General features: G+C 43.2%; 1 long non-coding RNA gene across 2 annotated transcripts in view; it reads right to left on the bottom strand.

The window, feature by feature from the left end:
• Window positions 1-553: 553 nt before the first annotated feature.
• The window catches only part of LOC308481110, a 30,259-nt gene continuing 24,780 nt past the window's right edge, over window positions 554-6,032 (bottom strand). For both annotated transcript variants that reach the window (XR_013988454.1, XR_013988455.1), the window contains 2 exons: window positions 4,766-4,833; window positions 554-806 (listed from right to left, as the gene is read on the bottom strand). This is a non-coding gene — a long non-coding RNA (uncharacterized lncRNA). The remainder of the gene's footprint in view (window positions 807-4,765; window positions 4,834-6,032) is intronic.

Below are 6,032 nucleotides of genomic sequence, written 5' to 3'. Positions count from 1 at the left end.
ATTTGCATATGACAGAAATAGACTGGAAAAAGCTAGTCCATTGTATGTGGCCTTCCCCCTGTCTGAATCTTTCCTGCTTCCTAGCAAAACTGGGTTCATCCACCCACTTCCATATTAGACAACTGTTCACCTTGAGCCATTTCTCTCTTACCTTTGCAATAGTATCTCAGGCCACATGGGTTGGGTAGCCCATGTAATGTATCATTATTAACCCTCTCTTAATATTTCTGTAATGGCATTTCAAGCTGCAAAAGCCACTCTACCCTTAAACCATTTTAATCTTCCATAAATACCGCAATTGCAACTCTGGTATGGTTACTGCCAGCTGTTTCGAAGAAGCACTCTCATATTTGGTTCTTATTGATGTCTGCCTAATTTTCCAGAGTGAGCAAGGCTGTCACAGCCAATTCAGTCCTATCTGCAGCACATAATAGTAAAGGTCCCAGGTATAGTAGTGTGAGCACTGTCCGTGTACATGCATGTAAGACATGGGTTCATATGCATGTGTATACAGACACACTAGCAGATCTAGTAACATGCTCTACAAAACCAGTTTCTTTCGAAGATTGATGGTGTATTTGCAAAAAACTTGTATAGTTATACATTTCAGAAGTATTACAGAGGCAAAAAGCAAAAGCGATAAGCCTTCAAAGTGCTTTGGCTGAAACGGGGGTCGGGGGTGGACATCTGTCATGATTCTCTTTCCTCTTTTTCAACTTGTAGAAGCTGGGTTTATTTGTTTGTTTTACATTTTTCATCCACATGCATGCGGTACTTTCCTTCTGGACAGTGTTGTCTTAACAGCCCTACAAAAACAGCATGAACATTAATTTCTGGACATGCCACCTTTCTTCAGTCTGTCACTGTATCAGTACAAGGAAAATTGCATTCTCTCTTAGATTCTAGGCTATGGTACCATTCAGGACAAAGATAACGAACTGGGGGGGGCCCTACGCCCACTCCCATTGCTCTGCCCCAGCTTATGCTAACCTAGCAGTTCGAAAGCACACTACTGCAAGTGGATAAATAGGTACCGCTGCAACGGGAAGGTAAATGGCGTTTCTGTGAGCTCTGGCTTCTGTCACTGTGTTCCATTGCACCCGAAGCGGTTTAGTTATGCTGGCCACATGACCCAGAAAGTTGTCTGTGGACAAACGCCGGCTCCCTTGGCCTGAAGCGAGATGGGTGCTGTACCCCACAGTCACCTTTGACTGGACTTAACCACCCATAGGTCCTTTACCTTTAACTATTAGATATGTGACAGAAGATCAGTGAAATTCAGAAGATCAGTGAAATAAGCAGGTTTGTTTTTAACAGTTTGGTCAAATTTATTTTCTTCCAAATGAGTCAAGCGGAATACTATTTCAGATCTAGTTTCTTTTCTTTAATTGATGACATACAACAGCTTCCAGTTGAATTCAGAGTAACCACCTGAATGTCACCCCAGCTCAATAGCTCAAAAGAAACTTGCCAGGAATCTCACAGGGATTACTGGAATCCTGAACAGATATGAACATGTTGGGTCACAACAGTGAACTGTAAGAATGAGAAAGAATTTGGTGGTGTCATTGATGTATGTACGAATTGGGTCAAAAAAGTTTGCTAAAAGTAAAATTTATTTTTAGTGAGTTGGGAAAGGCAACTAGGAGTGCGTTGATCAAAACTGTAGATGGTCAACCAAATGAAGAGGTATCAGGAATGTAAAGAATAATAATAAAAAGTTATGTCATTGCATGAGTGACTTTGCAGAGGAGGTTCCTCTCTGTCTTCTCCTGCTTGCCCCCTGGACACCCTCCTCCCATCTACTTGCTCTACAGGTTCCCCCAATCCTCGGGAGCAGATTTGGGGTGGAGGGGGCACATGGGGAGGAGAGGTTTTGTTGCATGAACAGAAGGCATTTTTTCCATGCAATGATTGCTGGGATTCAACCTAATGAATTAATTATCTCAGAAAGTGGAAATGAAATAAGGGCAAAGTTATCTACATTTGTGAAGAAACCTGGATGCAGTTTTTACTATTGACATTTCTAGGCTGTCCTTTATCCGAGCAGGCATGACCAAACTTGGCCTTCCAGCTGTTTTGGGACTACAACTCCCGTCATCCCTAGCTAACAGGACCAGTGGTCAGGGATGATGGGAATTGTAGTCCCAAAACAGCTGGAGGGCCAAGTTTGGCCATGCCTGACCTATGGAATTCTAGGCTGGTGAACACACAAAGTTTGTCACTGGAATCTCTTTCATCACAGTTAGCTAGGGGGAGATGAGATGTGGCTAGTTCTTATCAAGCTTTTTTTGAGAAAATGGTGAAACGGATGAGATATGGATAAGATATGCTGGTGAGTCCTATCATGGGCTTATTGCTAGGTTTCAAGAAAGCAAACTCAAATCTGAAGTAACCTAATGTGTGAAGAAGGCCGTAGGCTCAGAAACTGGAAAATTGTACCCTAAAAGAGCAACAAAACCCTCAGCAATTCCACTCGCTCATTAGGTTGCAGCCAACACGATACAATTCAAGTCAATAATATTCTCAACATTTTCAGCTGATTTTTCTCTTACCAGTCCTTCTGAAAATAATGCAAAGCAGTCTTTCTTAGCGTTGCTCTGAGATAGCATAAGTGGTGTGATATAAGGACTTTAAAACAACAATCCTTACCTTTTCCACTTGCCCTCCACCCCCAAATGCAAACAAAACATAAATTCTGTTGGGAAGCAGCAGGGCAAAGGTCTCTGGAGCCGTGTTTATTGCACAATGTTGGCCCAATAAAAGTGTACTTTGCCCAGGATTGACCAAAGCGCAAGTCAGACCCACGCGCTACATTTAAAGTCCTCCTCCCTTTTATTAGGATTTCTGATTTATTGGCCTGATTTGGTATGGAGTTTGGGCTTTATGGTGGGACACTGTACTACAACGCAGAAACTAAGGGGGCTAGCAGGGAGTGGTGGGAGAGCATGAAGCTATAATTACAGAATGACAGGATGAGCTTTATAGTTAAAGAATGTTGTGCTTTCAGCTGAAACCATGCAAAATTTGTTTCTCATAAAAGTGAAACAATTCTCCCATCGCTGTACCCAAATTATCAGACAAAAGATGGATTTACTTATATACCATGTTAAAATTCTGAAGCAGATGGTACTTATATAAGCAAAGCTGTCTCTAGAGCCAGTGTGGTGTAGTGGACTAGGACTTGGGTTCAAATTCTCACTGGGTGATATTTGGCCAGTCACTGCCTCTTAGCCTAATCTACCTCACAGAGTTATTGTGGGGTTTAAATCGGGGGGGGGGGGGGAGAATCGTGTCCCCCTACCTTAAGCTCAGTATAGACTGCTCTGTAAGATCCTTCCCACTGTCAAATATTGTTGTGACTTTTGCAGCCTTTGACCATATTTGTCAGTTTGTTTCATAGTGCCTTTGAGGAGAACATACAAAGAGACTGGATCAAACCAATGGCCTATCTAGTCCAGTATCCTGTTCTCACAGTGGCCAACCAAATGCCCATGGGAAACCAGGGAGCACAACATGAGGAGAAGAGCCCTCTCCCCTCCTGTGGTTCCCAGCAACTGATATTCAGAAACATTGCTGCCCCCAACTGTGGAGGTAGAACATACCTATCATGCCTAGTAGCCATTGATAGGCCCACACATCCATGAATTCGTCTAATCCTATTTTAAAACCATCAGAGTTGGTGGCTGTAACTGTGTCCTGAGGGAACGAGTTCCATAGTTTAACTAGGTGCTGTCCTGTCTTTTATCTGTCCTTAATTTTCCAACCTTCAGCGTCATTGGATGCCTGCAAGTTCTAGTGTCGTAAAATCTTTTCTCTATCCCCTTTCTCCATGCCACACATAATTTTATAACTTGGTAACTTGTTATAGTTCATTGTAATTAAACCTGTAAACCATATTGGTCTTGATTTTTCTAATTTCCAGTTGCAATTGCTTAAGGTAACTTTTAGGGCCCCGGTTTACATTTTGTGTTTACTTTTTGTGATTGTTCAACGTTCAGGCAAGCTTGCTAGGCTGCACAGCAAGAAATATCCGTTAATCTGGAAACATAATTAATTATGGGAGTGGAAATGGCAGGTTCTCCCAGTCCCTGGAATGGATCTGCTGGAGAGGGTGGGGTGGGTGGAGCAGAAGGCTGGACTCTGCCACTTAAATAGTTGCTCAGAGCCTTTCCATGCCAGTAGGGGATACACAGCAAGAGCAGCTCTTAATTATGTCTACAACTAAGGAAGCAAGCAATGCTTAGCATAATGCCTGTTCAGGAATTCACTTCAAGGAAATGAGTTTCTTTCCAATCAGAAACACACTTTCCCACAACCTAGTCTAGAAGTGGGGGATTGAATCAGTGACTTCAGTTCCAGATGTGGCACCAAATGGGCCAGATGTTTATGGGATATATTCTAGGAAGCGAGTGGTGGAATGATGTGAACATGTCCTTGGTTTATCCCACAAATGAGGATTAAAACTGTTGTATTATTCTGTATTTTCAGAAGAGTTTGAAATATGTTTTTGGAGTTAAATTTAACAAAACCGGTGTTTTTTAAAAAAATGTTTTCTCTTCCTTTTGTTTTTCCTTCCTTTTGTCAAATTACAATTCCGTTCTTCGTGTTTTGAAACTATTTACTGCTTGTAGGCTTAAAAGAAAGGCAGTAGGTGCTTATAACTGACAAATGCTTTCTTTGGTTGTACATGTACGCTTTCTCGTAATTAAGAAAGGAAGCCAGACTTCCTTCTTCTCAAGCCGTGCCAGACATAAAGTCTCACATTGCCAGACTCTTGCAGTCTTCAGTATTCCTGTTACGTCTCTTCTCATAGATCCATATCTCGATAATCTGGGGATGAGAAGATAAAGGTAAGGGAGCTTCACCCATGGAAACATCCATCCACTGTGAAGTATGCTTAGGCCCTGAAGGGATTTCCCAAAAGATCAGTATGCTGATTTGTTGAACATTTGCATTCCACATGGGACTGTGCCAATCTCCATGCTCAGTGCCTACGACTGGCACACCAGTGTGGATGGCACAGCAACAGCCGCTTCAAAACAGGGATGGTAGTTAACACCTCTTTCCTACCCTAGTTAATAGGTCTTCCCTGGAGATACTGTAAGACGCAACTCACACCTCTTCCAACCCCACCTCATGTCTGGTTTGGCATAACTTCTGCTGCTGGGAGTAACATATGGAAGTACTCTGAAACCACCAGCTGTCCAGGATCCATTTTGATTTGTTTGTGGTGATGGACTGGCTTTTAAAAGTTGCTCCTTGGATACATGCATATAAGAACAGTTATATCAGAATGGAATATAAATGGATCAAAAGCAGGGATGAGCAACCTATGACCCTCCAGATAGCGTTGAGGGATGACAATTCCCTAAACCCATGACTATTTGACATGCTGGCTTGTGAGTTGTGGCAACCTGGGGTCTAAGAACATCTGGAGGGTCACAGGTTTCCCCACATTTATGTTCCATGTAGGGATGTGGGTGGCGCTGTGGGTTAAACCACTGAGCCTAGGACTTGCAGATTAGAAGGTCGGCGGTTCGAATCCCCGCGACGGGGTGAGCTCCCATTGTTCGGTCCCTGCTCCTGCCAACCTAGCAGTTTGAAAGCACGTCAAAGTGCAAGTAGATAAATAGATACCACTCCGGCGGGAAGGTAAACAGCGTTTCCGTGCGCTGCTCTGGTTCGCCAGAAGTGGCTTAGTCATGCTGGCCACATGACCCGGAAGCTGTACGCCGGCTCCCTTGGCCAATAAAGCGAGATGAGCGCCACATCCCCAGAGTCAGCCACAACTGCACCTAATGGTCAGGGGTCCCTTTACCCTTTATGTTCCATGAGCATAAAAGAGTTACAAGAGAATTGGTCAGTGTGTCACAGCTCTCTTCCTTTTTTTTGCAAACAACATAACATTAACGTTAAATACCTGCGATGAAATCTTCTGACCTGTAGTTTAACCCAGTTGTTCTCAGAATATTTTACCAGGATGATGTGCAAACAGAATCCAGCTTCAAGCTAACCTGCTAGACCCACAT

The sequence above is a fragment of the Podarcis pityusensis genome (genome assembly GCF_964106645.2).
Source record: "Podarcis pityusensis genome assembly, chromosome: 7".
Lineage (NCBI taxonomy): Eukaryota > Metazoa > Chordata > Lepidosauria > Squamata > Lacertidae > Podarcis > Podarcis pityusensis.
This window is presented reverse-complemented; position numbering and strand designations above follow the sequence as displayed.